The 8,936-nt window shown below is 35.3% G+C and overlaps 1 non-coding gene across 1 annotated transcript; it reads left to right on the forward strand.

Annotated features, from left to right (window-relative positions):
- The first annotated feature begins 5,889 nt into the window (after positions 1-5,889).
- On the forward strand, positions 5,890-5,996 carry LOC140607605 (U6 spliceosomal RNA). The gene has a single exon (XR_012009572.1). It is a non-coding gene; the product is annotated as a U6 spliceosomal RNA (small nuclear RNA).
- The last annotated feature ends 2,940 nt before the right edge of the window (positions 5,997-8,936 follow it).

Here is an 8,936-nt window from a genome sequence, read left to right on the forward strand (position 1 = left end):
ATGAAGTTCTCAAGTGTGATCTCCCCTGCCATCTGTCACTTTTATACCCTGCTGAGGGCCACTAGGACCATGGGCAGGACAACTCTTCTTGTTGTTTATCCTAATAGAAAATCATGTAGTTTTAGTAAATTAGATAATTATGTTTATCTGGTAAATATACCTATATATAGAAAAGGCTCCATTTCCTTCTCCTGTTGTATTGTGAGCTATCTGATTTGGTTAAAACCAAGTGAATCAGCTTCCATATTTTTTTCCTTGTCTGATGTGTCTTCCAAAGTACACTCTCCTATGACATTATTTCTTTGGATTTTACAAGTGTTAAATCCTCATTTATGTATTTAACTCCAGGATAATATGTTGAGAATGGATTTTATGTCAACTAAATCTTCTAGCCAAGAGGTTAACAAGTCATATGAAAGGCTGGTAGGAAAATAGGGTGAAAGAGCCATCTTGGGGGGCGGGGGCGGGCAATCACTTATGTTCAGTGGGGAATACTGTGATTCCTTTGGATTTTATGATGGTCAGTGAGGTATAAAAAATCCTAGCAAAGTACCTATCTCTTTTGTCTTATTGAATCTATTCGATTTGAAAGTTATAATGTAATGATTCACTACTTTTACACAGTAAAAAAACTCATTGGCATGAATAGGTTCTTTTAAAAATTATTAAATTATTATGAACATGTTCTTCAGAGAGGGTATCATAAAGGAGTGTTTTTTCTCTTATTTTGGTAGATGAATATACCCAATTGAATATGTGTGTTGAATATTTATATTCTGAGCTTTTGTCTCTCAAAAAGTTATGTTTGAGGTATTTTGCTTGATATAAATGAGATCTAAGGAGTTAAGCTTTAATTTGTGTCCTATAGGCACTTCAATAAGACAAAGAACACATATGTAGGGGTTTGGAAAGCATGTAGAACATTGTGTGATAAATAACAATTATGTATTTAAATGTATACACTTATGAAATATGAGATAATGCTAAAAATTACTATTTTTGAGTGCCTGTTGTGTGTCAGGAATTATCTGAGTCTTCTGTAATTGTTACCTTATTTATACTTCACAGGGGCTTCTAAGAGGTGGTCAGGATTTTTCTTAATTCTTCAGACATGAGGTAACTGAGGCTTAGATAGATTGAAATCATGTAGTCAATAAGGAAGATGGTTCTTTCCTAGAATATTCAAAGACTTATGAGGAGTAATAATCCCATGTCCTTCCTCATACTGTTTCATTTGTGTTAATGTGCTTTCTCCCTTGTCAATTTAACTAACTCTTGCTCATATATAAATGTCTAGTCTGGATATCAACTCATTTCTAATGTCTTTCTTGACATCTACCCCATTCAAAATGAATCTTTCTTTCCCTTTTGCTCCAAGATACCTGTGATATAAGGTATCACACTCTAACATAATTGGCTTATATCTTTTTTCCTCCAGTCCTTCTATATACTCCATGAGGCCAGACTGTCTTATTCATATATACAAACATGGTGCCTAGCAATTACTCTGAATGAATGTTAATTAAATGAATGTGGGATTTATTGAAAACATAGTGCATTTACTCACCCTTTATCATACTATAGATAATATATATGGATGGAGAAAAGAAAAAAGAATATTCAGACAATGGTGATATGATTGAATGGGGGTTTATTTTTGGCCTCTGATGGAGTAAATGACTTGTTCGGATGGTATGTGTAGGAGGGTAAAGAAAAATAATAGTCTACTGCTAAAATGATATTCTTGAATTTATGCAAAGAAAGTAGATACTGTATCATCACATAATTGGGATAAAGGTGGGAGAGAATAGGCTTTTAAAATATTATTTGCCTGGCGGTGGGTAGAGTGACAGGAAGCAGGAAGAAAGTTTAGAAAGTGGTTGTAGGCTAGGGATGAGAGAGGAATGCATGTCTAGGTTGGTGGCAATGGGAGCAGTAAGGATAGTGATGCAATAGCACTTCAAAGAGAGTCAACCAAGATCACTTACAAAATGGGCAGGAGAGGTAACAGGAGATCTTGTTGTTAGAGAGGACTCATAATTTAATATTTTTTCAATTGTATACAAATACATTTTGCAATTAAATTCTGATAGTAAAAAGATAATTATTTGTAATAAAAAATGTATTTTAAAATATCACCAGAAACAAAGTAAAAAGACAAATGACTGCAAAAAACCTTGTAATTTATACCAAAGAGTCAATGACTTTAATATATAAAACACTTCTAAAATTAGACTGGAGAAGAAGAAAACCTAATGGAAAAATAAGATGCACATCTTTCTTCATCATATAAAGATGTCCAGTCTCCCACATAGGAATAGAAATGAAGTTATACAGGATACCACTTCTCACCTATGAGACTGTGAAAAACTCATAATTTGACTACATTCTTTAATAGTGAGATTATGTGGAAATAGTCATGCTCATATCTTTCCTATGAAGATTTGACAATAATTAGTGGCATTATTCTTTGACTCTGCTATCCCAATTTTATAAATTAACCAAGGTACTCAGACAAAATTATGAAAAGATGTTATGCAAAATTATTCATGGCAGTGCTATTTGTAAATACAACAACAAGAGCTAGACACAACCTAGGTGTCCTTCAGTAGGATAGTGGTGAATAAGCTATGGTACATCCCCATGATGGAGTTCTATTCAGCTATAAAAAGGAATAAGGAATATCTCTATATGCCACTATGAAGTAATCACCAGGATATATTATTAAAAGATGATAAAACAGATGGAATAAAGTGCCTATAGTGTTCTACAATGTGTCAAAACAAATAAAGGAGGGATGTGGGTGTGGGATGGGCTAGATGGGTGATGGGGATTAAGGAGGGCACTTGTTATGATTAGCACTGAGTATTATATGTAAGTGATGAATCACTAAATTGTACTCCTGAAACTAATATTATACTATATGTTAATTGACTAGAATTTAAATGAAAATTTGGAAAAATAAAGACACTATGATGGATAGAAAAAAATAAGGGAATACGTATAGGAAATATATTTGCTTATATTACGTTAAATTTTTAAATACTGGAAGTATAGAGAAAGAGGAGAGAAAACAAAACTAAAAAGGGACTTACATTTCCTGCTGAGAAGGAATCGTAGGGACTGGATTTATCCTTTCGCCTGAAGCAACTAAAAAAACAGACAAATGAAACGATGGCTTTTAGACATTGGTAGTCAAGTCAGAACACTGTTGCCTTAGAGAGGGGAAACAAATGAGGAGATCGCTAGAGTTGCCTCAGTTTATTTCTTGAAGAGAGTTTCTGGGGATGCAGCTCTGGGAGAGAGGACCAGGTAGAGCCTGGTGGTCCTCCTGACTTGAGGAGACAGAGCCAGGATGAAGGTAAGGTCAAGAAAGCTGCAATTCACATGGTAGAGTACCAGAAGAAAAAAAAGAACTGCACAGAGAACCCCAGAGATCTGCAGGAAGTCCACCTGCATCTTCAGCTGAGTACTTATAAGTGCATATGCATGAAGAAACTACCCAAGGGCAGAAAAAGAGACCCTCTGCCCCACTCTACCTTGATAAAAGACAAAGGGAACAATCCTTGGAGGTGACACAAGGCCTGAAACAGTACATGGTCCCATGAACCAGAGTGAAAAACCTTGTAATTCATGGGTCATTGGTTAGAGTATTTAGAATAATATTGCCTCAGGAGTGGGACACACTTTTCCTTAGAATAAAAGCTGTTCTGATCCTCACACAGCTTATAAGCAAGTTTTGAAAGGCTCAAACTGTTAAATCAACCTAATTGCATCCCAGAACAATCAATTAATTGGATTCCATCAAAATAAAAAAATTCTTTTCAGAAGAGAATGTTTAGGCAGTAACCTCTTTGATATTGGTTATAACAGCTTTTTTTCCCATAGATTTGTCTCCTGAGGCAAGGGAAACAAAAGCAACTATGGAACTATTGAGATTACATCAAAATAAAAAGCTTGTGCACGGTGAAGGAAATAATCAACAAAACTAAAAAGCAATTTCCTGGATAGGAGAAGATATTTGCAAATGATAATGTCTGATATAGAATTGGTATCCAAAATATATGAAGAGCTTATAAAACTCAACACCCAAAAAGCAAATAAACTAATTAAAATGGGCAGAGGATATGAACAGATATTTCTCCAAAGAAGACAGCCAACAGACACATGAAAAGGTGTTCATTATTACTTACCATCAGGGAAATGCAAGTCAAAATTATAATGAGAGAACACCTCACTCACATCTGTCAGAATGGCTACCATCAACAACAGAAGAAACAACAGGTGTTGGTGAGGAAGGAGAGAAAGGGGAAGGCTCCCATGTTATTGATGGGAATGCAAACTGGTGTATCCATTGTGGAAAACTCTATGGAGTTTCCTTAAAAAGTTAAAAATAGAATTACTCTACCACCAAGTAATCGCATTACTGGGTATTTCCCCAAAAATACTAAAACATTAATTCAAAGTGATACATGCACCCCTATGTTTATAGCAGTGCTATTGACAGTAGCCAAAATATGGTAGCAGCCCAAGTGTACATTGATAAATGAACGGATAAAGCAGATGTGGTATATATCTCCAATGGAAAAGTATTCAGCCACAAAAAAGAATGAAACCTTGCCATTGGCAATGACATGGATGGAGCTCAAGAGTTTAATGCTAAGTGAAATAAGTCATCAGAGAAAAACGAATACCATGTGATTTCACTCATAACTGGAATTTAAGAAGCAAAACAAATAAGCAAAGGGAAGAAAAAGAGGGAGAGAGAAACCAATAAAAAAAATAGACTCTTAATTATAGAGAACAAACTGATGGTTACCAGAGGGTAGAGGATGGATGAAATAGGTGAAGAGGATTAAGGAATGCACTTGTTGTGATGAGCACAGGATGGTGTATAGAATTTTAAATCACTATTGTATACCTGAAGCTAATATAACACTATGTTAACCACCTGGAATTAAAATAATAACTTTAAAAAAGATACAGTTTAGGAAATTAAAGGTAAGCCACGCACTGGAGAAAATGCTTAACAGAACATATATCCCACAAGGGATTTGTATGCAGAACATATAAAGAACTGTTACCACTCAGAAATAAGAAGTAAAACAACTCGACAAAAAATGAGCAAAAGGTTTGAATAGACCCTTACCAGAGAAAATATGTAGATGGAAAGTCAACCAATGAAAAGATGTTTAACATCATTAATCCGTAGGAAAATTCCCCTTAAAACCATAATAAGATTAACACCATATATACTCTAGAGTGGTTGACATTAACAAGACTGACCTTATGGAGTATTGGTGATGATATGAAGCCATTGGAACTTTCATACAATGAAGGAACATAAAATGTCACACTTTGTAAAAACAGTTTGATGTTTTTTAAAAGAGTTAAAGATATATCTACTATATGACTTAGCCATTCCACCCCAAAGTATTTAGCTGAGATAAAAAAAAATCATAAGAACAAAGAGGGAGGCAGAGAAACATACAAACAAACAAACAAACAAACAAACAAAAAAAGACTTAACTATAGAGAACAGATAGTTACCAGAGAAGAGGTGGTAGGTGGATGGGTGAAATAAGTGAAGGGGATTAAGAGTACACTTATCTTGATGAGCACTGAGTAATATATGGAATTGCTGAGTTACGTATTATATACCTGATGCTGATACAATACTGTATGTTAACTACACTGGAATTAAAATTTTAAAAATAAAGATAAAACGTTACGTCACTATAAAGATTTGTTCACAAATATTCATGGAGACTTTATTTGAATCCAAAAAGTCTGAGAACAACCCACATGTTCACCAACAGGTCGGTAGATAAACAAATGTCATGTCTCTATACTATGAAAATCTTCTCAGTCATAAAAAGAAATGAACTAGTGCTCACTTGGGTAGCACATATACTAAAATTGGAACAGCACAAAGAAGATTAGTGTGGCTCCTGTGCAAGGATGACACGCAAATTCATGAAGCGTTTCATATTTTTGAAAGAGCACACACTCACATGCATGGGAGAGAGATGGACACAGAGGAATGGACTAAAGTAAAATATGAACTTGGAAAATACAAAAAAAATAAACTGAAAAAAAAAAGACATGAACTAGTATACACACAACATGAATTTCAATATTATTATGCTGAATGAAAAGCCAGGCAAGATAGAGTACACAATGGTAGTATTCCATAAAATTCTAGAAAATGGAAACAAATTTATGGTGACAGTGGATTGGTAGTTGCCTGGGAACAGGGGATGGGAAGAAATTACAATGTGGGTGATAGATGTTCATTACTTTGATGGTGGTATTGATTTAATCAGTAAAAACTCATGACATGGTTTACCATATAAATATATATTTTCTAGTTGTGAATGTTAAAAAGCTAAAAGAAAGTGATTTAGTAGTAATGAACATCCACATATTTCAATTCATGGTCTCATATACTGTATCCTCCGGAAAGGAACTGGAGCTCCTTGGAGAAATGGTTGATTAGAAGTCTGGGGAAGGAAATGTACAGACAAGTCTGCAATATCCGGTTATATGAAAAACCAAGGAATTTTCAAAGATTACTAGATTCATGTTGAAAGGACTTGGAGGCCAACTTGAAATTGCTTATTTGAGCATCAATGGAGGGATATGAGCTTCAATGGATTGTTTCACAATCAAGTGTATTAAAATCCATGAGTTCATATTAATGCAAATTAAAAAAAAACTTATCACCCTTGGAGGATGCAAACTGGTAAATAAAAGGAAAGAATAAAACATATATTTTGCTTTTCCTGTATATACTATTCCTCTGGATTACTAAATGCTGATGAGGAGAAGTTTTGCCTTATGGAATTATCCCAGCTAATAAGTGGCAGGCAGAGGAATAATAGAATTGCAATATCATGATTTTGCTATGCCTAAATGAAATAATAGTTCTAGGCAATGATCATCAATAGCTGATAACATCAAAAAAGGGGAAACAACTGGACACTATGAGCCTCTTGATGGAAAAGCACATCACAATCTATGAAGCAGTCTTTGGGTCCTACAGATCTTTTGGGATATAGTCTCCCATTGAGCTCAGTTCAGGGCCAGATGGATTCCCAGGGGAATTCTATCAAACGTTTATAAAAGAAACCATACCTATTCTACTAAAGCTGTTCGGAAAGATAGAAAGAGATGGAATACTTCCAAACTCATTCTATGAGTCCAGCATCACCTTAATTCCAAAACCAGACAAAGTCCCCACCAAAAAGGAGAATTACAGACCAATATCCCTGATGAATACAGAGGCAAACATTCTCAACAAGATACTAGCCAATAGGATCCAACAATACATGAAGAAGATTATTCAAAAAAAAAAAAAAAAGATTATTCACCATGACCAAGTGGGATTTATCCCTGGGATGCAAGGCTACTTCAACACTTGTAAAACAATCAATGTGATTCATCATATCAGCAAGAGAAAAAACAAGATCCATATGATCCTCTCAACAGATGCAGAGAAAGCATTGAACAAAATACAGCATCCATTCCTGATTAAAACTCTTCAGAGTGTCGGGATAGAAAGAACATTCCTCAGCATCTTAAAAGCCATCTACGAAAAGCCCACAGCAAATATCATTCTCAATGGGGAAACACTAGGAGCCTTTTCCCTAAGATCAGGAACACGAAAGGGAAGTCCACTCTCACCACTGCTAATCAATATAGTACTAGAAGTCCTAGCTCAGCAATCAGGCAACAATAAACATATTTCTTTATGAAAGAAATAAAAGGCATTCAAATTGGCAAAAAAGAAGTCAAACCCTTCCTCTTTGCAGATGACATGATACTCTACATAGAAAACCCAAAAGACTCCACCCCAAGATTGCTAGAACTCATACAGCAATTTGGCAGTGTGGCAGGATACAAAATCAATGCCCAGATTTCAGGGCATTTCTATACACTAACAATAACACTGAGAAGAAAGAGAAATTAAGGAGTCAATCCCATTTACAATTGCACCCAAAAGCATAAGATACCTAGGAATAAACCTAACCAAAGAGGTAAGGGATCTCTACCCTAAAAACTACAGAACACTTCTGAAAGAAATTGAGGAAGACACAAAGAGATGGAAAAAGATTCCAGGCTCATGGATTGGAAGAACTAATATTGTGAAAATGTCAATGCTACCCAGGGCAATTTACACATTTAATGCAATCCCTATCAAAATACCATGGACTTTCTTCAGAGAGTTGGAACAAATTATTTTAAGATTTGTGTGGAATCAGAAAAGACCCCGAATAGCCAGGGGGATTTTAAAAAAGAAAACCATAGCTGGGAGCATCACAATGCCGGATTTCAGGTTGTACTGCAAAGCTGTGGTCATCAAGACAGTGTGGTACTGGCACAAAAACAGACACATAGATCAATGGAACAGAATAGAGAATCCAGAAGTGGACCCTCAACTTTATGGTCAGCTAATATTCGGCAAAGCAGGAAAGACTATCCACTGGAAAAAAAAAAAGACAGTCTCTTCAATAAATGGTGCTGGGAAAATTGGACAGCCACATGCAGAAGAATGAAACTAGACCATTTTCTTACACCATACACAAAGATAAACTCAAAATGGATGAAAGATCTATATGTGAGACAAGACTCCATCAAAATCCTAAAGGAGAACACAGACAACACCCTTTTTGAACTGGCCACAGCAACTTCTTGCAAGATACATCCATGAAGGCAAGAGAAACAAAAGCAAAAATGAATTATTGGGACTTCATCAAGATAAGAGGCTCTGCACAGCAAAAGATACAGTCAACAAAACTAAAAGACAACCTACAGAATGGGAGAAGATATTTGCAAATGACATATCAGATAAAGGGCTAGTTTCCAAGATCTATAAAGAACTTATTAAACTCAACAGAAAAGAAACAAACAATCCACTCATGAAATGGGCAAAA

Source organism: Canis lupus, chromosome 16, assembly GCF_048164855.1.
Source record: "Canis lupus baileyi chromosome 16, mCanLup2.hap1, whole genome shotgun sequence".
Taxonomy (NCBI): domain Eukaryota; kingdom Metazoa; phylum Chordata; class Mammalia; order Carnivora; family Canidae; genus Canis; species Canis lupus.